We start from the raw sequence: 23,945 nt of genomic DNA, 5'->3' as shown, positions 1-23,945 counted from the left end.
AATTATGGAAACCATCGATAAACGAACAACAAAAGCTACACCCAGCGAAAACAGTCCTGAGACCCGAATAGTTTCACTCAGATTTAAATATTTATTTAGATTTTATATTTCGTAACATTTGATTTCATTTTTGATAATATTTTAATATTTAATATTTATATTTGCTCCGAAAGTGGAAATATGAATATGGAAGTATTTTCAATTATATTATGATATTAATAAGAAAATGTTAGATCTAAATATATATCATAATTAAAAGAATAATAAATATATTTCATATTTAAATGAATTATTTTCATTTAATTTATATAAATATATGTATTTCTTACGTGATCAATTGTACTATATTTATATTTAAGATTTTGTATGTTGACCGTATTAAACAGATTTTTTTAAATACATTAATATTTTAATGAATATTTCAATGAATATTATTTAATATTATTTAATTATTCTAAAATATTTGTATTTAAAATCCGTAAATTTAAATATGGGGATCTATCAATTCCTCTTCGGAATATTGTTGCAACGAATTCAAATATTTTTTGAAACCATCTTATTACTTAAATTAAATTAATTGAGCTGGTAAACAATGTTAAACTTTATTTTAAATACCTGAAGCACCTATTTACATAAATTTCCTACACAAACAAATATATGAAAATCATACTTTAATATCCTAAAATTTATGAGCATTTCATATATTTTAAAAATTATTAATATTTAAAAAAAAATGCATTCTATACATTCTTTTGCAGGTCTGCAAGTTCTTGGTTAACATTTCGGAGTACAATTCTGAATAACATTTCGAAGCACATTTCTGGATAACTTTCTAAAATTCAGAAACGAATTTACAGTTTTCTAATGGAATAATATAATTCTTGTAAGTATAAAATTGAAATTAAATATGAATTTTCTGCTCCTTCACCCAAGTTTCTATGAAATTTATTATGCTTAGGGCCCATGTGCATAAAATTATGAAGTAAAATTGCTTTTATCCCTTTTTGTAGTCAGAGTAGAATGGGATAATTATACTATAAGCGTTTTACCCCCCCAAATACGTATTTCCGTACTCATCTGAAATCTGCATATAAGGTATTAGATGGATTACCCTTTCAAATATATTGCATTTCCCTCTGGCCGAAGTCTCCATCCCTGCACTTCCCCATCCCCATGGGTAGGAATCGCTTTAAGAACTCTTAGAGTTTGAGTTTTTGGTCTGCTGTGTCTGCGTCTGTTGCCGCCACCCCATTGGAAAGAAGGGAACATCAGGCGGATGAGTGTGTGTCCCACTCTCCCTGCCCCTGCTGCCCCTGCTGCCACTCTCCCATTCTGCCGCTCTGCCGCTTTGCTGTTTAATTTTCAGGCCCGCTCATTAATCAAATGTTGCCTTATTTGCAATTGCCCTGCTCCAACCGTTGCTCCAACCCATCCACCCATCCACCCATGCGGATTCCCGAGTTTTATAAATGGGCTACGAAATGGCCTAGGCATGCCCCTTGTCCCCACCCCCGTTCGCATGCCACTCTTTGGGTCGCTTAATTTATTTGTAAATATTAACACATAAATTGCTCATGAAGAACGTTTCGGATCGCTGTTCCGGGGATTTGTGTGGAGCTCTCGGGGGGCATTTATCAATATTTTATTGGCCCCATAAGCGTATTAATTGTCAGGGTTACCCTTTCCCTGGATGCGTGTGTGTGTGTAGGAGGCAGGGAATTAATTAGTCGTCACTGGCACTGTGCACCCATTACGAGTGTGTCTCCGTCCACTGTCGGTTCAATCTGTCTCCATGGAGATGTGGAGAAAGATGCAAAATGCAAAATTCATACGCAACAAAACTGACCGCAAACAAAACTGGAATGACATTGATGATGGGTGGGTGGGGGTGGGGGGCCCATGGGGATGTGGCAGGGGCATGAATCAGGGACTGCTCATGACAAGTGCACACGAATGAGTTTCATGAGCTGAAGTCTTCCGGACAGAGTACGGGAGAAGTGCGGAAGGGCCAGGCCACATCATCAAAATAAGAGGGCTCCGGAATGATGATTTCCCTTGGCTGACTTCCAGATGCTCTTTGGCAGAACACAGGGGCGATTATGCACCACCCCGAAAAGAGCTATTCCCTTTCAAAGTTCATAGGCTACTCCTCCGCCTATGCCAGCTGGAGGTTCTCTCCGAAATTGTTAGAGTATTCAAAGCATACTTCTTCCGGGGTTCCAGTTGAGTGACAGCTGCTTGCCAGTCGGACGTTTTCTGTGTGGTTTGAGCTAACCATTCGCTCAGTCCCAGTCCAAGTCCCAGTTCCAGTCCCATTCCAGACCCGTCGGACAGAACACAGAGAGAGAGAGAGAGTCCTCCCTCCTAGACACATGAAAATGACATGATGCTCTGATGCTCTCTGTGTGGATCCAACAACTCTGACGATGGCTGCCCTGTCCGGCAGCCAGCTCATGCTGAAAAATCCTGTTGACGAGGATAAAATGCAAAAACAGTTTTGTGGCGGAGGCAGGAGTCGGTGGAAAGTTAAGTGAAGTGTAGACACACTGTCAGGCCCTGCATCTTGTGCGGGGCGTGGCGGGGCGTGGCGGGGCATGGCGGGGCATGGCTCTGGTCGAAATCCGAGAGTCCGGGATAAATTTATTGTTGTATGTGCCACACGAATTGTTTTCTGGTCAAATCTGTCACTCGGCCTGTCCAACTGTCACTGAGCAAAACGAAACGAAAGGAATGGAAAGGAAAGGAATGGAAAGGAAAGCAAAGTTAAGGAAAGGACATGACATCGGGCCTATAGGAACAGTTGAACTTTAACCCAGGCACAAAGCCCACAAAATGCACAAGTTTTTAAGTAGATTGATGATTGTATTGCCAGAGGAATCTGTCAGACAGAGAGAGATTCAAATTGAAATTAGTTTTGCGGCAGGGCTGGGCCTCTCACCTGATGAATGAACTCTGTCTGGGCCCCCCCACCAGTCCCCTCCCTCCTCCCCACCCCTTTCCATTTAGGAGTAATCTACACTTACCCCTGGCCAGGCCTCTGTTCTCTGTTTGTAAGCGAAACCTCAATCGGATCACGAGGCGGAGAAATAAAGCTTACGAGGAGGAGGATGGTTACGTGATGTGGAGTTTCCTCTGAGAAAATAGAGACCCGCCCCCCCGCGGGGCCTTGTGCTTATGGCCGATTACACACAAAGACATTTCGCCGACGGCTCTACGGGATCGGTCCGGCACACATCTCCCTCCCATGCCGCATGCCGCATGCCCCATGCCGCATGCCACATGCTGATTTCAATTTCTCGCAGCGCGCAACATGAAACGCTACAAAATATAATAATGATGACGATTGACCGAGCATTACTTTTTCAGTCAAGTATCTTCGGGGCCTTTGCGCATTTCTTGATTTCTCAATGATAGAGAGAGCCGAGAGTCCAGAGGCGGCCTCTTTCTTTCGGGATTTCTTTATTATTGTGCGTCCCCGATACGTTCGACTTCCAGTCCGACTCCGACTCCGACCGCATGTGGTGGCAGCTCAAAGAGTATTCCCAGCCGAAAAAAACAGGGTCCCGACCGTTCAATTCATTCATGAAAACCGTCGACTAATTCAAGTTGAAATGTGTGAAACAACAAGCGAAGGAAGGAAGCCAACGCTAATGATTAATGTATGAACACACTGAAAAGAGTCGGAACGAGTCGGAACAGAGTCTCCTCTCCATCCAGTAGCTCTGTCGATCGCACTGAGTGTCATTAAGGTTGACTGGAGCGCAGCTGGACTGCGCCTACGGACCTCTCCCAGCTGCAGTTCCAGCTCCAGCTCTTAACTAGAACTCCAACCGTCAACTGGCGATGAAAATGGTGAAAATGTCAAATCGTTTTTAGCGCAAAATGCGATTTGGTGCAACTCAATACACAGCGACCCAGCAGCAGCTCCAGTTCCAGTTCCAGCTTCAACTTCAGCGGTAATTGCCAGCCAGAAGTGAGTTCATTTGAGCGCACGTTCATGCATCATGCATGATCATCATCATCATCTCGAAACGGGAATGGGTACGGGTACGGCTATGGGTTGTGTGTGGGGATCATGAATCGGATGGATCTCTGCTGACGGGGCGTAAATAAATCCAATTTGTTGCGCGCGTGAGCGTTTGACTTTTTGTGTGTGTGTGTGGATCGATCGTTGTGCCTCTTCTATCAGCCATGCCAAGCCATCCGTCGTCTATATATCATCGTCTTTTGCTTTCCGGTTGCCACAACATGTCAATCATGGGCTCCCCGGCCTACCCCTGGTATGTATCAAAAGCATTTTCTATTGTTTCGTTTTCTTTGGTTTCTTTGCCATTAATTTATTGTGATCGCTTCGTTTTGCAGCTTTGGCTGATGATTTTATAATGGGATTTCAGTTCAGGCTTTCTGTTCGGTTCGGCCATAAGTCCGATTGAAGTATGGCTGCAAGGTGTACCGCGAGATGAGGCCATAAAGCGTAACGAAACGGCGATCATGATTGTGATTGTCCATAATAATGTGTGCTGCTTTGGTTTCTAAGAAAAGAAACCACTTCTTCGGGGTATATCCACCTCGTATTACGATCTCTTTAGCCCCTCCTTAACTTTCCCATTTGCTATTTGCTATTCCTTTGATCTTTCTCAACAGATTCAATTCCCAATTTCCCCCTCCCCACCTCCTTCTCATGGTATGACTTATGGCTTTTTCGTTTTCTTGTGCTGCAAATAAAAAACCCATAAATCGAATTGCCATTCATAAACATGACACCCCTAATGAGAATAAACTAAGGCAACAAATCCAAATCCAAATACAATATACGAGAGACCAAGAAGCCCCCCTCCCTCCCCCTACTATATCATAAATAACCGAAAATGGGGGGAAAAACTGCAAAAGGAAATGGAAGCTGGAAGCTGCAAAATGCCTGGGCATAATAGAAAATTTTTCGTTAAACGCCAGACGCAAGGCATGGGGCAGTGGGGCGCGGGTCGTGGGGCATGGTGCACAATGAGAAAATCCAGAGACAGAGACAGACTCCCAACGATGGAACCACTTGTTTTATAGCTGGCTATATTTTTGCATGCAGACATGGCCAAGAACGGGCTGCCAGAGGGGTTGCAGGGGGGTCTCAAAGGAGGACTGGCAGTGCCCACCGCCTGAGAGCGACAAAAAGACGTTAATCACGTTGAGTTATGTGACATTCTTATATCTCTGCGCCACCAAAGTGTCACGTACGCATTTGTTCCAAGCCAACAACTGCTCCTCCACGGCGAGGGCGGTGGCGGTGGCGGTGGCGGCGGAGGGGAGGCTTGTGTGGGAGTTGCAGCCAGAGCTGGAGTTGGAGTTGGAGATCTCGGGATGGGCCCAATGGGTATGCGATGGGTTACTAGCTGTTGCTGTTGCTGTTGCTGCTGTCAGTTGTCCATTGTTATGGTTGTTGCTGCTGCTGCTGTTACTTGCTGCAGTTTACATACTCTTACAGAAGGGTATTATGGCTTTAGGAGCATCTAAGATACTCTTTCAGCACTAGATCACCTACTAAAGACACAATAGAACCCATAGAAATATGTATGTACAGTAGGGGTCAAGCCTCCTGCACACTCGCTTCGTTCGTGCGTCAACCCCCGGCTCACGCGCTTCGCTTCGGTGCGTTACTCGCTTCGCACGCGCAGATATGAGTAAGGTATCGTTCGGGGACGATGACCCAGAACTTTTTTATCCATTACGGAGTTAATGAAAACTACTGATCTGAAAGAGTATCCTCTGCCTCGAATCGTACCCTTTTTTCCTTGCACTTTCGTGTCGTTTCTTTTCGCCAGTCTGTTAGGGTTTTTATCGCCTGGATACAGACCTAGAACGGGAGTACGGGACTCCCTTTTGGAGGAGGTGGCCTCCTCCCATCTTTAGCTCTGCCAGCCGTGTGGCATATGCCACACACTCCAGCGATTCAAGTCTTTCCGAAAGGTTTTTCTGTTTTTCTGGTTTTCTCCCCTTTTATATTTGTTTGCAAAGTTTTTCCTTCGTTCCGTGATTTTTTATGCTTGCGTTACAAAACACAACGCAACGCCCGAGACAAAAGAGGATTTTTCTTATTTTGCTTTTGTCATATGTGTTCCTGTGTGTTCCTTTGTTCTTCCCCTCATTCTGTAGGTTTTTGCCATTGTCAACACTCGGGGGACTCTCTCTTACATCTTCCATCCAGTATTCGGTATTCAGTATCCAACATCCAGTATCCTTGTTTGCGGCTGTTTTGGGTGCAAATTGCACTTTTGTTGGAACAAATGCGAGGCAAGGCAACAATGCCACAAGCAACAACATTTTGCCACTCCACACATGTGAAAAGAACGGTTTTTCGTGCATGAGTCTAGGTATGGGTATGGGTTGCTTTTCATTTCGCTTAACTTTTCACTTTTTCCACTCATTTTCAGACAACAGAACTTTCCCCGTCGTCGTTTTCGTCGCTGTCGCCGTTGTCTGTGTCATTTCTGTTGTCTGTTGCCTGTTGTCTGCCTCTGGCTCTGCCTCTGACTCTGCCACTGCCTCTGCCGCTGACAGTTTGACTTATGCGACTTATGCAATCCTGAAATTAGTGTTTTATCCATTGCAGCAGGGACTTTACTTTGTTTTCCTCCCGTTATGGATGAGAATAATGTCATGTGTCAGTTGGATAATCAACAAAAGAGTGTATGATCTATACTCGTCTATGCGTAGTACAAAGGTTGGATACAAAGAAGGTTTCCTCGTAGCCTTTGTCTTTACTTACAATATACATATGCACTACTACTACTATGTATGGACTTACTTACAGGCCTTCATCTTCCAAATGTTGGAATCGCATCGAATCCAAGATGCGATTTGGTATTCCATTTTTTCGGTCAGTTAGATCTATTACTCCTTCAAAATTCTCACCCAAAATGAATTGAACAAAGTTGATATCGTGAATTTTACTGTTTCAGCTCCGAAAATTTCGGTTTTTCTTCGCGCTCACTCTGCATTTAGTTTTCTCGTAGAGAGAACGAGAAAGCAACATACAAATGCCATGATTTTTGACTTCTCTTCTTCCTGAAAATATACGTAATGATCTAAACGAAGCAGTTATCAGGTAGAGCCGAAAATTTCGGCTTTTTTGTCGCGCTCACTCTCCACTTGTTTTCTAGTAGACAAAACGAGAAAGCAACACAGAAATCACTGTATTTTTGTCTTTCCTTCTGCCTAAAAATATTCGTCCTAGATACGCAAATTTCGGTTTTTTCTCGCGCTCACTCTCAGTTGGATAGTAGAGGGCACGATTTGCTGCATTTTTGCCATTTCTTCGACCTAAAAATATCCGTAATGATTGGAAGCATTCAATATACGCATGAGTATTGCTGTGATTTTATGGATACTATGGATTCAGGCAGGGCTCTAGTTGGAATGTTAATAAGACTGCCTAAAGAATAGTTCAGACACCAACAAACAATACAAGTAGTCGCAAAAATGAATGTCTAGTGTCCCTAAGAATGTCCCATTTAATTCAATGTTAAAACCACTCCAAAGCTTTGAATAATCTGAATATTTCCGCCAAGAGTTCCACCAAGTTTTAGATCGCTGTTCAAACTACTTTCAGTTCGCAGTTAAATCCTAAAGAGAACTGTCTGTCATATCCAGAGCAGCTCTACTCATTCATGATTATTATTTCCTGTCTCGACGAAAACATTTCAGGCCCCGAATCCCCACCATCAAAGCGTGCCGAGCCGGGCCGCTTTTTCGTTAATTTTGACAAATTGAGGCTCATCAGACCCGCAGCGAGGGGGGGGAATTTTGTCCCAAATGGTTTAGAAAAATGCTCGAGACGGGAGGGGAAACAAAAGTAAATTAATTACGCATTTCAATCATTTTGAAATGTATCTTTTCCGTGCCCCAAATTGGGCGCATCATTTGTCAGAGAGAGCAGCACGAAAGTACGCGAAAGGCGTCAATGGATTCGGAAAAGAGGAGTGGGCATGGGCATGGGTATGGGCATGGTATAGGTATAGGTATCGCTGTGGGATGGTAAACAGAAACCCATCAATTCAGAGACTTTGTCGGCAGAAGCAATAATCAAAAGTTGTAATTATGTATTATTTATTTTTTATTTATTGTGCATTATTCACAGCGAGAGACTCGGCCATCGGCCCAGACGCCAATTCCGCGTCTGATTTATGGTTGATAAATTTATGAAAATCTTTCATGCCGACCCTTTGGGGGCCCCCGGCCTGTCCGGCCAAGAACCGACCGACTGACTGCCTGGATGGGTATTGGGTATGGGTATGGGTTGGTAACTCATCAATATCATTAATCATAAAATTAAGTATCATTTATATTAATTTATTATTGTGCCACAGAAATTTCAACAGAGCATTCGTTGGCTCCATTCCCCGCTGGAGCTACCCTGATTTATCATATAATGCTCATTATCAACGTTATATCTCTCATGATGATGTTGTGCTCATTTTCGACAGTCTCACGTCTCTCTCTCTCCCTTTTGCTCTCTCTCTCTCTGCGGCACACTCTGTCTCTGTCTCATTCACAGCCCATCATTAATCAGCTGCTGGCTCTGCTCCTCTGGCATCCCTCTCTTTCATTGTCATTAGCTCACGCTCTCCCTCGCTCTCTCTCTCTCTCTCTTTCGACGCTGTCTTCGTCTCGTTTCGTGCTCGTGCTCGGGCTCGGGGCCGTGTAATTAATTATGCTCTTTTGTATTCTACCGACAATTTTCAGTGCTTTATGCCCTCTCCCTCTCTCTCTGGGCTCTCTTCTGGGCTGCTTATGAAATATCGCATATAAATTGGAAACACTTAATCATTTCGATTTACATTTTAATTAAAATATTATGTATCAAAATGAGTCCCCGATGATCAGATGCCGGCTGGTGGCACTCCATAACAGGACGCCGGGGGGCGCTTAACCCAAAAACATGTGTCGGCGGTTAGGGATCGGGTTTTGGGGAATCCCTTAATATCTCTGGTCTCCCAACTCCAATTAAGAGATACATTTTGGGGCAAAATAAACCTTCAACTATTTATTGTGCACTCTATTAAATTCCTGTCTGCTCCCTGCTCGTGTTCCATTCATCCATTCATCGGGCGACTGGGTGTCAAAGGGCATGCCAATGAAAAATAATAATGGAATCCTTTGGCCCACACGAAAAGAGAAGAGAGAAGACCCAGAGCCATTCATCCAGGAATCATTATCAAACAAACAATGGACGGGTCAGAGCCAGAGTCAGAGCCATAACCAGACGTCGAGATGGAGTCAGAGTCAGAGCCAGGAAAGGAGTAGGAGCAGGAGCAGGAGTGCGAGTACGAGTCAGAGCCAGGAACAGAAAGAACCAAAGCCCGAGGCACACAAGGAGCTAAAAAATTAAAACTGAACCCAAACCCAAACCCAAACCCAAGACCAAAGGCAGGGCCCACAAATCGAATGGCAAACAGGGAACTCGAACGGGAAGCACGACGACGTGGCTGTGGAGGTGCTGCGGCGGTGCAAGCAGCTCCTTGGCCAATTCACAATTTAACAAACTAATAAATATTTTGCTTTCGGTGCCTTCCGGTGCTCCAAAGGACATGGATATGCCCTACCGAAAATAGAGCAATTCCTTTGGCATCTGCGAGGGAGCGAGAGCGATAGAGAAGGAAAGAACGAAAGGGAAGAATAATATAAATCAAAGGTTGCACTAAACTTTGGCCTGCTCGATGTCGTTGCCAGGATAACAGCAAGAACGATGAGTATTGCCTGGAAGCTGCTCTGCTGCCGCTGCAAATGGAGATGGCAGCGTGAGAGTAGGATTTGGGAGCACTCACGAGGGGGAGCAAGAGCTGTCTGGGAGCCTTCAGAGCACTCTTCTTGGGAATTGGTAGCTTGGGGCGTGCTACTAGGTATTCCCGAAGGGACTGCGACAACACTTCCAGCACATCCTCGTGTCACGACCTGTCTCTCATCTCCCATGGTTTCTGCAGTGGGAAGCAGCCATCTTTTGCCTGGCTGATAACTTGATAGGTGCAGGCTGCATTGTTGTTAGCATAGTTGTTGCTGTGCTGCTGCCAACAAGGACACTTTGGTGTTGGATTTAAGGAGGAGACACACAGAGTGGCAGAGGGGCAGTGGGGCAGAGAGAGAGAGAGATGATACTGACTGGGGATCCGCACATGGCTTGCAACTGCCAGGCTGTCGGATATGCACTGACATAAATTGCTTCAACTGACAACGGCAGGGTCGGGGCGCAGGAGGAGGACTGGAGATGGGCGATGGATACTGCAGGATGCCCGGGACCTTGCCCCATGATTACTGCCTGCCGTCTCCGTCTCAGCTCTCGGATCTCTGTGCTCTGCGCTGCTCCACTCCGCTCCGCTCTGGATTGTGCCGCTGCCTCTGCCTCCGCCTCTGTCTCTGCCTCTGCCTCTGCTGGGGCAATAACTTTTCTCTGTCCGGGGCCCCGTCTGCTGCTTTGGGGTAAAATTAATATTAAAATGGAAGCATCGCCTTCGTCCGATGTCCGACGTGGCACGACGCATTGCACTGCACGGAAGGACCTTGCCTCCCCAGTCTCCATTTTTCTCGAGGACAGAGCAGGCTATGGGCATGGGCAGGGACAGGGACAGGGACAGGGCAACGCCAGTCAGTGCCAGGGCAAAGGACATTTCCAATTTATTTACGCTCAGAGGCACTTTGTCTGCTGCTCTGCTTCTCTGCTTCTGCAGAGCTCTTACTCCTTGTAGAGGCACGAGCTCCTGTTTGGGCTCTTGGACCATTCTTTTTTTCCCCACTGCATATGACAGTATTTGTGTAGCCTGTCAGGGGAGGCCAGAGAGAGACAGAGAGATAGAGACAGAGACAGAGACAGACAGATGGTGAGAGTGGGTGGTCGTGCATCTCTCTCGCCTTTTTGCTAGCTTGCTTTCTATTTTTGACAGCAAAATGTTCCTTCTGGTTGTGTTAGCGTGAAAAGTGTTGAAAGGTGTGAAAATGAAAATTTACTACTTGCCGCCAAGATTTATGCTGCCCAATATTTCTGCACTCCTTCTCTGAGCAGACGGACAGGGGAGAGAGGCGGGTCGTACAGGGCGTGCAGGTCGTACAGGTCGGGTCAAGGGCCACGACATGGCCATGGACTCTGACGACAAGTTATGCTGATCTAAATAAAGTGCAACGCAGGAGAGTAGGTTTTTTATCATCTCCTCTCTGTGGGTGATGGATCATTGCGTGATTATCTGCCCTTGTTCTGGTGATAGTTTCAGGAATTTATATGCGAGTTTTCGTTTGACTTTTATGCCCATCCTTTTGTAGGGTTTCTAGAAGGAAGTTGTAGGAATTCATAAACATGGTCTCTGATTAATCTCTGCTCAACTATTAATAACCTCCTTCGTGGGAGATCTATATGTAAATGTTTCTGCACTGATTGGCTCATAGATTGCCCAACAAGCTTATACCATACTTCACGCCTGTCTGTCTGTCTGTCTGTCTGTCTGTCTGCATGCCCATTGTCATCGATTGGCATCCTAACTTGACATATCCCCACAGCAACAACAAATCCTGTGTCAAGCATCCTGACACGCACATGATAAATTATTATCTGCAGACTATGGTGATGAAGGAGACGATAGGGGAGGCGGCGGCTGTGCCAGGAGGAGGAATCCCTCTGGCTTTGGCTGCACTCTGTGCCCTCTGTGCACTTTGCACTTTGGCACAATATATATTTAAAAGGCTGAGGGACAGGAACCGGAACAGAGCCAGGATCGAAAGGATTGCCAGCAAGGGGGCGGACATGGCCAACGAGGGAGATAGAACGCGTGCATAGAGCAGGATGGAGGGTGGGGGATGGAGGATGGGGGATGGGGGATGGGCCAGCAAAAGTGTCCGGCAGCTCTCGAGTGCGACGCGTAAGTGGAGCGGTAAACAAGTGACCCGACCACGATGACTACTCTCGGCCACGCCCACTCGGGCGCCGCCCCACCCATATGGAAGGGAGAAGAGAGGAAGCGGAAGAAGATGGTGGTTGGAGAATGGGGAATGGAGAATGGAAGATGGCAGTCGAAGGAGAAGAATGAGAATGAGGATGCGAATGAGGGCTAAATGTTGGCTGCAGTCGCTCAGCGGGCGGGCGCCATTTACCAAGTGTCAGAAGCAAAGCTAAAGCTATTGTCGACATGACTTTGGACAACAACAACCAGATGGCTCCCCGGCTCCCCGGCTCTCCCTCCCCCGTCCCCTCTGTCCCCTGAATCGAAAAAGTGAAATGCTTTGTTGGCAATTGCCGGAGAGTTTCCCAAAGAGTACCCTGGTCCCCTACCCCTCCGCCTTCCCCCCACCATGTGTCAACTTCTTCTTCAACTGTGGAGGGATTTTACTCTCCGGCGGGTCAGACTCGAAGTCCAAGTGGAAGTCCAAGTCCGAGTCACGGCGGTGGCGATGGCGATGGCGGTGGCGGTGGCGATGGCGGTGGAGGCGATAGAAAAGTGGGTGACAAGTAACCGGAAAATGTATTTTATTGTTTGCATCCGGACATTTCGTTTTTCCGACCTCTGCTCTCCAGAGCTCTCCTTCAGTCAGCCTCCGAGGGAACTCCTCCGCCACTGCCACTGCCACTCGCACAGCCACTGCCACTGCCATCTTCTGGCACTAAATTTGTCGAGTAATTGATGATATTGCACTTTTTCACCCAAAATCCATTCGAGAAGGAGAGCTGCAGATGTTCACAGAGCTGTGGGCGTTATTGTGGTAATGTCCTGGCAATGGAGACGAAGAAGAAATACTGCCCCTGACAGCCAGAAGGGAACGGAGCCAGTTCGTGCTGAAATAAATGAAAGGGGAGCAAATAAATCAAACACTAGCATCATTTTTATAGGTGAATACTTGGCCTATGCGTGGGATATATATTCTAGGGATAAACTGATCCATGATCACGAGTGAAACAGCTGTGAAAGACAGATCCTTCATATCAATTTAGATACTTATGGCTGTACTCCCTTCCGGCCATAATCTCTGTCCGTACTGGCCACCATTTCCCTTGGTCGTGGGGCCCATTCGCGCCCTGCCACGTTGATAGATTGTCTAAATGTGCTGCGTATGAATGAATGAATGAATGAATAAGCGAATGGAGGTACGAGCATGCCTCTGTCCACCCACAGCGCCTGGCTGTGGACTCTTCTGTCCTGCCCCGATGCTTCCCCGAGATTGATGGCCAAAATGGCTGTTGAAACAACGTCGAGGCAGCCCAGCGACTGCCGCTCAATGAAGAAAAATAATCACCAACATCATTTATTTTCCGTTTTGCCTGCCGCCGTCGTACAGCACACATCAATCTTTCGCAACAGCCAAAGCAACAGCCAACTATCGACCATGACCATGCCTGGACTCGACTCGGACTCGGACTCGGAATGGGGACTGGGGGCGGTGTGCTGGAACTGGGGCCTGCTGATGTATACTTTTGTGAGCCTGACAGCTTCTGACATGGACGGGGATGTGAATGTGGACGAGGAGCTGAAGTCTGATGCCTGATGCCTGATGCTCGAAGCTTGAAGCCTTGGCGCAGCTGACAGACGACTTTTGACGTTTGTCTGCAATTAACGATGCCATTCCCAGTCGCTCAGTGTTGAAAAATGACTGCAGCTGCAGGTGAAAATGGCACAGCAGAGTGTTGGTTAATGACATGACAACATACGGGAGTTCGTCCCCGCCAAGTCCTCCCCATCTTCAAGTCATTTAAATCATTAATTCCAATGACGACGACCCCACACACGCATCCCATCACTCAGCCAGAGTGATGTCAAAGATGGACGAGCGACAGACGATGGATGGATAGACGAGTAGAGGGAGTCGTCGAGTCAGAGTCAGAGTCAGAGTTAGAGTCAGAGTGGGGTCTCATCCTCGTTTGCTGGGACTAATTTGTGGCTCTCCTCTCGACTGAGACGCCCACAGTGGGGGGAATAGTACACGAAGCAAAATCGTTTAGATTGGTATGGCTTAGGGGAAGCAGAAATCTATCTATGGAAATGGTTTTCCTCTCAGTGTAGCCACAGCTTTTGATCCTGGCTGAGGCTCGTTACGTGTGTGTGACTGTGTCTGGTGGCTGTGACTCGGTTTTGTTGCAAGTCACTTGAAAAGTCATTAATCATTTTGGTGGGGAGGTTCGCTTTTTGCACCATTTTGGGGCGGAGTTGAGCCCCGGAGCTGTCGGAGTCGCAGCGACTGCGCTTTCGCGATGGATTCCGCCTCGGAGTGCTGCAAAAATCCATCACGCACCGAATGCCAACCACTCACATCGCCCAAAAGCAACAACCAACTTCCAACAGCCAACATCCAACATCCAACAAACAGGCAACAGCTAACAGCCAACATCAATGTCAACGTCAGGCAGAGGCAGGACGCGGATGTGAGCGCGGACAAGGCGACGGCAGCGACGTCTGACAGGCGGAAGAAAAGCCACCCATCAAGTGGCAGAAAGGCAGAATGGGGGGCACGGTATGGTGGTGTGGTGTGGTAGGGGCGAGCCCGAATGAAAGTGCTTTGTGATTAGGAGTCAAAGCATATGCTTTTTAATTTGCATGTCAGTTTGCGGTGCTGGTTCGGCGGGTGATGTTCTCCTCGTAGATGGTCCGTTTAGATTAGAGTGTCTGTCTAAAGCGCCATATGATTGCCAAGTGGGGACTATTTCCATCAGCTAGCCATGCGGGTTGTACTATGGGGTTAGTGGCGGATGAGTACTAAGTTCTTGTAGATGATGCAAACTTTAATTCAATTTTGGCACTTGTTTTGGATTACTTCTTCACTGACAGCTCAAATTGTAATTACTGCCGCCAAATCGGTACATATATTAATTATTTGTGCCATTGCACACTTTTGTTTTTGGCATATGCCAGCTTAGATCTGGAATTTATATATTTAAAAGTGCGAGAGACGTGTTTTAATCCTCGATTACTTAGATGCATTTCGATATGACTACCGGCGCCATCTGTACACAAGAAAATGCAACTACTACACCACTCATGGCGTTTATGGCGTCGATTTGCTATAAACTTTAGTTCATCCATTTTCTCATAGGGGGCGCACCAAAATTTAACCACGAATTTTAGTTAAGAGCGTTTCCGCTATGATGGCCCTTTTTCTCAGGACTCTCCCGATTCCGAAAAAGGCAGAATATGACTATATTTTTGGCAGAAAGGACAATCTAAAAAAAAGCTGGGTTGGATACGAGGGAAGATTATTATTTTGTCTGCTTTTAACATAACAGACGACTTCAATGGCCAAGTGTCGTGTCGACAGAAGGTAGTACTTCCTGGGAGGAATGATTTGCACGGTAAGGTGCATGCTGTCCTGCCTCATCGATAACCATGGGATCAATCCATTCCCCACCTTTTCACTGCTTTTCACTGTTCGGCTCAACACTTTTTGCTCCATTATTATACATTTTTATAGTTAAAGCAAAAGTTGTCAACAAATGCTTTTCTATTCTACAATTGTTTATCATTGCATTGAATGAATATGAAACTCAAAGACCAGGAATGTCTCACGCATCTTAATCCAATCTTAAGCTATAATAGCTACCACCCTACCCCCTTCATGCCCACAATAAGACAGTTCAATGTTTGGTGTGCTCTGGTGGTCTAAGCTATTGTTTTATTGCCGTCTCAAATTAATGTTCGTGGTTTGCGATCAATAGAAATTAGTCGCAGAGTCCGTTAGCCCGTCCGCTGGGGCCACAACAGCAGGGTCCGCCATTTCTACAAGGGTAGCAGCAGGGTCCGGAAGGTCCGCAGCGGGGTCTGCAAGGTCGGTGGCTGGGTCCCCAGCAAGGGCCGCAGGATCCGCAGCAGGGGCCGCAGCAAGAGCCGCAAGGTCCACAGCAAGGGTCGCACATGTTTGAGAAGTTAAGTTTCTAGAAATATTAGGACCCAGACTTATTCAATTCTCAAAATTTGTTTCTAATATATTTACCTTGAACAAAACAAAAAATTTGAGTCGACAAAAATTTTAGGACACACAAAAATTTAGATGTTTCTGGGCAGATTGGTTCGGTGTGAATGAGAGAAATGGGAAGGGAGAAATAGAGCATGGGTTTGACAGAAGCACAAACACACTTCACAGATGACTTGATGATTTTATTTGTACTATATATTTTTTGTATTAAGCCAATCATTTTAACATAGCAATACAATTCATAGCTGACAAAATCGTGTAATATTACTTCTCCGTAATTTTCCATCTGTTAAAGTTTTTAGGTCACTTCAGCATTGGCTCTTCGAAATCTAACTTTTTGTGCTTTATCCCTTGCAGATGCGGCTTGTTCTGCCCAACCGTAGTCATATCGTCCTGTGGGTCCAGGCGGATTCTGTGAGGAGGCATTGGTAGTACGGCATCGTCGGGGTTTTTCGTCTCGACAACGGTTGCCCACAAATGCCTTTGTCCTTGGGCGACTCGGACCACTCCGAATAGCACAGAACAAAAAATGTTTGCCTAGTTTCGATCTTCTGTTTGGTTTAAGGTGACTACTCTATTATTTATTATAAAAATAATAAGATTAAAGCCATTTTTTATATTTTCCAGAACTTCTACGTGTGGGCCTTGTGGATCGTGCCCTCCCATCTGCTGTGGAAGCTTCTGTGGTGGCTGTCGCTGACTAATAACGACAATCGACAGGATCTAAGCCTTCCATCAACGCTCTGGTGACAACTGCAGAAAGCTAGAACACAAAGCTGCCTCAAAAAATAGCATTAGACTAGTTTTATGATAGTTTTACAAATAAACCATTTAAGAATAAAACAATTATTATTTTGTATGTATTTGGGAAGACTCAGGAGAGTCGACTGAGACTGCGGAGATCCCTGGTCCTTAATAAGGATATCATCAGATCAGATCACAATCAACAAAGAAAATTAAATATTTTTGATCCTTGATATCCTTGGTCCTTGAAAAGGACATCATAAAATCAGGGACGTTTTGCCGATCACAGGAAGCCGTCGCATGCCCAAATCGGCCCATAAGGAGCGGAGAAAATGAATATTTGTGATCTTGGATGTCCTTGGTCCTTGAAAAGGACTTCGAAAAGTCAGGGACATTTTGCCGATCACAGGAAGCCATCGCATGCCCAAATCGGCCCATAAAGAGCGGAGAAAATGAATATTTGTGATCTTGGATGTCCTTGATCCTTGAAAAGGACTTCATAAAATCAGGGACATTTTTCCGATCACAGGAAGCCATCGCACGCCCAGATCGGGCCATAAATAGCGGAGAAAATGAATATTTGTGATCTTGGATGTCCTTAGTCCTTGAAAAGGACTTCGAAAAATCAGGGACATTTTTCCGATTACAGGAAGCTGTCGCACGCCCAAATCGGCCCACAAATAACGGAGAAAACAAAATTGGCTTATAACTGTCTTTAAAAATGTAGTTCAAGAAATCGCCGATGGGGGCGCCACCGTACAAAGGGAAAAAACTCGCGTCGCATAGCAAAAATCTGGCTGGGATACCAGGGGAACAGAAATCAGCAGAAGGTAACTGAAATTTTTTAAAAATTTGCGGTCCCCCAAAAGTATGCAACACGAATTTTTTGAATTTCCTACAGTTGCTTGCTGCTGATTTCTGTTCGCCTGGTATCCCATTCAGATTTTGGCCGTTTGCTCCGGTATTTGTGGGCCGATTTGGGCGTGCGATGGCTTCCTGTGATCGGAAAAATGTCCCTGATTTTATGAAGTCCTTTTCAAGGATCAAGGATATCAAGGGTCAAAAATATTCATTTTCTCCGCTATTTATGGCCCGATCTGGACGTGCGATGGCTTCCTGTAATCGGAAAAATGTCCCTGATTTTTCGAAGTCCTTTTCAAGGACCAAGGATATCAAGGATAGAAAATATTTATTTTCTCCGCTATTTATGGCCCGATCTGGGCGTGCGATGGCTTCCTGTGATCGGCAAAATGTCCCTGATTTTATAAGGTCCTTTTCAAGGACCAAGGATATCAAGGATCGAAAATATTCATTTTCTCCGCTATTTATGGCCCGATCTGGGCGTGCGACGGCTTCTTGGGATCGGCAAAATGTCCCTGATTTTATAAGGTCCTTTACAAGGACCAAGGATATCAAGGATCAAAAATATTTAATTTTCTTTGCTGATTGTGGGCCGTTCAGAGCGTGCCAGGGTTTCCTGCGCTCGGAAAAATATCCCTGATCTGATGATATCCTTATTAAGGATCAGGGATCTCCGCAGTCTCAGTTCAGCATAAAAGATGGCTCTCATTACTAAGCAAATAATCCAATCCACTATCCTCCTGAGGCGTCCAAAATACATAAAAAATAATACGATTTGTGAAATGTTTATATTCGTAATTGTTTTATTTTTAAATGGTTTATTTGTAAAACTATCATAAAACTAGTCTAAAGCTATTTTTTTGAGTCAGCTTTGAGCTCTAGCTTTCTGCAGTTGTCACCAGAGCGTTGATGGAAGGCTTAGATCCTGTCGATTGTCGTTATTACTCAGCGACAGCCACCACAGAAGCTTCCACAGCACATGGGAGGGCACGATCCACAAGGCCCACACGTTTTTGATCCGTAGAAGTTCTGGAAAATATAAAAAATGGCTTTAATTTGATTATTTTTATAATAAATAATAGAATAGTCACCTTAAACAAAACAGAAGCTCGAAACTAAGCAAACATTTTTTGTTCTGTGCTAATCGGAGTGGTCCGAGTCGCCTAAGGACAAAGGCATTCGTGGGCAACCGTTGTCGAGACGAAAAACCCCGACGATGCCGTACTACCAATGCCTCCTCGCAGAATCCGCCTGGACCCACAGGACGATATGACTACGGTTGGGCAGAACAAGTCGCATCTGTAAGGGATAAGATACAAAAAGTTAGATTTCGAAGAGCCAATGCTGAAGGGACCTGAAAACTTTAACAGATGGAGAATTACGGAGAAGTAATATTACAAGATTTTGTCAGCTATGAATTGTATTGCTATGTTAAAATGATTGGCTTATTACAAAAAATATATAGTACAAATAAAGTCATCAAGTCATCTGTGAAGTGTGTTTGTGCTTCTGTCAAACCCATGCTCTATTTCTCCCTTCCCATTTCTCTCATTCACACCGAACCAATCTGCCCAGAAACATCTAAATTTTTGTGTGTCCTAAAATTTTTGTCGACTCAAATTTTTTGTTTTGTTCAAGGTAAATATACTAAAAACAAATTTTGAGAATTGAATAAGTCTGGGTCCTAATATTTCTAGAAACTTAACTTCTCAAACATGTGCGACCCTTGCTGTGGACCTTGCGGCTCTTGCTGCGGCCCCTGCTGCGGATCCTGCGGCCCTTGCTGGGGACCCAGCCACCGACCTTGCAGACCCCGCTGCGGACCTTCCGGACCCTGCTGCTACCCTTGTAGAAATGGCGGACCCTGCTGTTGTGGCCCCAGCGGACGGGCTAACGGACTCTGCGACTAATTTCTATTGATCGCAAACCACGAACATTAATTTGAGACGGCAATAAAACAATAGCTTAGACCACCAGAGCCCACCAAACATTGAACTGTCTTATTGTGGGCATGAAGGGGGTAGCTATTATAGCTTAAGATTGGATTAAGATGCATGAGGGGCCAGACATTCCTGGTCTTTGAGTTTCATATATATGAAAAGGTGGGGAATGGATTGATCCCATGGTTGTCGATGAGGCAGGACAACATGCACCTTAGCGTACAAATCACTCCTCCCAGGAAGTACTAGCTTCTGTCACCCGACACTTGGCCATTGCAGTCGTCTGTTAAAAGCAGACCAATTAATAATCTTCACTCGTCTCCCACCCAGCTTAAAGGCTTTAAGCGAGCAGGCTAATTAAACCCGCCGTTAAATTAGCCAAGTAGAGCGGGGCGAGCAATTGACAAATTGTCAGCCAGGCCAGGCCCGGCCGCCGTTCGAGTCTGAATCGAAACTCGAAACTCGAAACTCGACACATCGATCAGTAGAGACAGAAAACACTTTGCCTGCTGTCCGCTGTCCACTGTCTGCTGTCCACTGTCCGTTGCCTGCTGCAATGTGGCCAGCTGGCGGACAGTTGGCATGGCCACTTGCCCATTCCTTCAGTCGGACGATCTGAGCCGTAAAATGCCGTTAAATGGACACGCAGCGCGAGCCAGAGCCAAAGCTAAAGCCAAAGTCGATGCCAGAGCCAGAGCGCGCGCACTTCCAACGAGTTCTCTCCGCCAGAGATGCTTCCTGTTTGATAAATTTGAAAATCAATTGAAAATGCCCGAAAGGCCGACGCGTCATGGTGGGAGACAGACGCACACACAGGCGCACACCGAGAGAGAGAGAGATTCGCGGAAAAGCAGCTGGAAGCTGTTCCGAGTTGGTTCGCCATTGAAAGATGGATATGGAGATGCTGCACCTAGGAACGGCAGCCAAAACTGAGGCAGTGACTTTCAGCAGCGTATGGAAAACCGTGACTGCGCGATGCGTATGCTTTAAATACTTCAAGAATTACTTTAAATCATGAACTGGGAACTGGAAAACAAGAACAATCTTAAACAAGAGAACAATCCACCTTAGAAGTAAAAAAGCATCCCAAAGTGTAGGAATATGAAGTCATTTTCCAAGGCAAAGGAATATCTTTCGGTTGGTCTATAAAATGGAGAATATTGTGGTAGATTTTCCATTTTCCTTTTACTATTTTTCCCCTATCTCTATAAGTGCCACTTCTAAGTGGAATCTATTCCAGTTCTCTTGAATTGAATGGTTTAGTTCTCTATACATCCCATATACCACTCCAGGGAAGACTCTGCTGACTTGCAATCATCTTTTCCACCTGTTAGATGTTACCTGTTCGGGTGATCACTTCACAGCCTCCTTGGGGGCTGTCATCTCTGGCACTGGCCATAACCTAGAATATTTTATTATTTTTTATTGATATTTTCTAGCCATCTATTTACCCCGGCTGGATCATCTGCCCGGGCCCCCGTCCCACGGCTCGCCCGATCGATGCAAATAAATCACTATGGAAAATGCAGTCGATGAAAAAAAGCGACGCGTAAGTGCCGCCAAATAAATTTCGCAATTTATTTATTGCACAGTCGACGTTGGCTGCCGTTCGATGAGCTCCCATCTCTCCTCTCCCCTGCTGGCTTTGCTGGGAGTTGGAGCTGGAGATGGAGTCGGCGTTGGAGTCCGTCGTGGTCAGGTTTTCGGCAGGAGAGCAAAAGGAAGAGAAGTATTTTATTTCATTGCCAGCAAATTGGCAATAAGTGAAATTTGTTGGCCGCGCTCGGCAGGTGTTTGCCAGTGGCCAATACTCGCAGCGATTGAAGGAAAAGGAAATTCGAATCGCACGCAGATTCCATTCCATACCCTTCCACGGCCCCGAAGATCCGAGGAAATTGGGTTAGCAATGCCATCCACCGATGGAGGCTGTGGCTTTGATTGGGATTTCTTGTGGTTTTTGGTCTGGGTTTTGTTTTGGTTTTGGGGTAGAGGTGTGTCCAACCTCTTTAGCGGCTACTAAAGACTCACTTAATATATCATCAGGTAATGCAATTTGCCGATAGTGTCGGGGTGTGTCGGGGCACCTGCTCTGTGGGCTCCCTTTATGAGTTCCCTGGAAGCCGGCGTAACCGATCGGCTCTGACCCATTTTCCCCATTGTTAAACATTCACTTTTGTACTCATAATTTATTGTTATGTCTTCGCCTTCAACTTGAGTATCGGCATCGGCATTCGGCATCATTTTTGCATAAATAAATCAGCTAAAGCGGAGGCCAAGTGCAAATGAATTAGCATTTGTATTCAGCCCCTTGTGCAGTTCTCTCCGGATCTCTGTCTCTCGGGAACCCCTTTCTCGATTCCCATACGCATCATTAGCCTAAAAGGCAGAATCAAGTGTAATTTAACCGTTAACAAAAGCCTATTGTGAGCTAACAATCCATTGTGAGTGTGTGGAAAGCCTTTTACCAGCCTCCTTACCTGCCGGGTGCCCCCTGCCCCTGATGTCCCCTTGCTGCACGGAGAGAGAGAGAGAGAGAAAAGAATCCACGCCAGACGCAAATTGATTGAACGCAGCGAAGGAGTCCGCGTGGAGTGGAGTTTGGAGCTGGAGTGGCGTGGAGTCCGTCTCCGTCTGCGTCTCCAAACAGAGAACCTGGCTAATGACCGCAAATTAACACTGGCCAAGGAGCTGCAAGACGAGTGTCATTAACAGAAGTGTTTGCCAGAGCCAGAGGCAAGAGGTGGGCGGGGGGCGGGGGCTGGGGGAACTGGGACTGCGGCTGGGAGACGACTCTCAATCGAGTGGCAAGCCACTCACTTTGGCGCGGGCTTTTAGCATATCTTCTAATAGATCGCCAACTTGGCATACTTAACTCACGACGCAGTTCCCTAACTCTTTTCGGTTTCTGGTTAGTCGACTCTCCGCTAAGTTGGGCCATAAATCGGCAGTTAAGGCCCCCAGAAATCTACATGGCTACCGTCGTCGCCACGGGCATTCATAATTTAAAGATACTCGTATAAAAATAAACAACATTTTTACTCCTGCCTGGAACGCCGACTATTCGGAAGTAAACGAGAAGAACATGCTAAGTCGATGGGTGATTTGACTCCATAACCTTTGACGATCGGGGGAAGCACTTATCAGCGTCCTCCTATAGCGCGATTGCGCCATTTTTATGTCGTGAAGGGATGCTGCTATATTAAAGGTGTTATCCCCATTTGATTATAGCACATTCATTGACCAATTATACTCGTGATGATCATTCGAATTAATAGACAATTCTGCAAATGGACTTTTCCAATTTAAATCCCTCATCGATAGAGTTGTAAGTGGCAAAGTTTGACGATCACATTAAAGGCAGAGGAAGCAAGAGCCCATAGACTGAGAGAAAAATTGAAAGGTATAAAAAAACCCATATTTAAATGAAATATTTGGTTTTTAAATACAAGCACAGTGAAATTAAATAGAAAATTTGATTTTAATATACATTAATTAAAAAGAAATATTGTAATATTTAATCTCAATATAAAAAACTTTAAAATAAATATATGACATTAAATTTATGGGAAATTTAATAAAATTATTTAATTTAAATATGATAGATAAATATTTTTGAAACAACAAATATATCTCATATTTAATTAAATTTTTAATATATTTAGATCAAATATTTTCATATTTATTAAAAAATATAATTAAAAACGGCACAAATAGAATGGCAAAAAAAAACAAATCTATGTGAAACAATACGGGGCTCAAGCCCTTTTTTCTCTGGGTGTGGATGCATTTATACTTCCTCAGCATTTAAATGATTTTGTCCCCAGTAATAGGCCACCAGGAATAGCCATTAATATTAATCGAAAATCTTCATTTTCTCTGGCGAAAATCGAATAAAAACCTGCACAGAATAATATAGATCGATTTGGTTAATGTGAATCCATTCGATTCATTCGCTTCCCATCAGCTGTGGCTGCAGTTTCGCATGTGGGAAGTACATATGTATCTATCAGGCAACTAACCCATATCTCGCCCAATTATCTATCCCCCTGGCGATCCCCGATCAATTTGCAATTTGGAGTCAAAATACACAAAAATTTCCTTTGCAAATTGCTTGTGTGTAGGTTTTGGACAACGTTTTTTTTTTTTGTTGTAGCCAGCCATAGACATCTTTCTATTCCTATAATTACCACAGAAATCGCATAACAAGCAGCAAGCGGCATGGGGGAGGGTGGGATGGGGCGAGATGGGATGGTGCGGAAAGTGGGTCAGGTCTGGGGGTCTGCGGCATTATTGGTTTAGTGGATCAAACCCGACAACGACTACGCAAAAGGCAATTTGAGTTGCACGGGGAAACAAAGCAAACAAAAAGCGAGAAAGAGACTTCCACTGGCAACATTTATTAGATCAATGTCTCGGCAGCAACTGCAACTGCAACGGCAACGGCGATGGGGGGAATGGGGCAACTTGGCAACC

General features: G+C 45.2%; 1 protein-coding gene and 3 long non-coding RNA genes across 4 annotated transcripts in view; 2 read left to right on the top strand and 2 right to left on the bottom strand.

Annotated features, from left to right (window-relative positions):
- The first annotated feature begins 807 nt into the window (after positions 1-807).
- On the top strand, positions 808-16,751 carry LOC6593279. Its single transcript, XR_003408635.1, has 3 exons — positions 808-883; positions 16,285-16,492; positions 16,555-16,751. It is a non-coding gene; the product is annotated as an uncharacterized LOC6593279 (long non-coding RNA).
- Positions 15,596-15,996, bottom strand: LOC113565510. Its single transcript, XR_003408636.1, has 2 exons — positions 15,946-15,996; positions 15,596-15,886 (listed from the first exon to the last, which is right to left on the bottom strand). It is a non-coding gene; the product is annotated as an uncharacterized LOC113565510 (long non-coding RNA).
- Positions 16,752-18,315: 1,564 nt separating the features above from the next.
- The window catches only part of LOC6593283 (protein outspread), a 124,059-nt gene continuing 118,429 nt past the window's right edge, over positions 18,316-23,945 (bottom strand). The window contains exons 9-10 of the transcript XR_003408607.1: positions 18,624-18,831; positions 18,316-18,561 (exon numbers count right to left, since the gene is read on the bottom strand). The gene's annotated coding sequence lies outside the window, so the exon portion shown is untranslated. The remainder of the gene's footprint in view (positions 18,562-18,623; positions 18,832-23,945) is intronic.
- Positions 19,120-19,520, top strand: LOC113565483. The gene is made up of 2 exons (XR_003408608.1): positions 19,120-19,170; positions 19,230-19,520. It is a non-coding gene; the product is annotated as an uncharacterized LOC113565483 (long non-coding RNA).

The sequence above is a fragment of the Drosophila persimilis genome, unplaced genomic scaffold (assembly GCF_003286085.1).
Source record: "Drosophila persimilis strain 14011-0111.01,24,50 unplaced genomic scaffold, DperRS2 tig00000124-arrow-pilon, whole genome shotgun sequence".
Lineage (NCBI taxonomy): Eukaryota > Metazoa > Arthropoda > Insecta > Diptera > Drosophilidae > Drosophila > Drosophila persimilis.
Note: the sequence above shows the minus strand (reverse complement) of the source record. Positions and strands in the feature narration are given on the sequence as shown.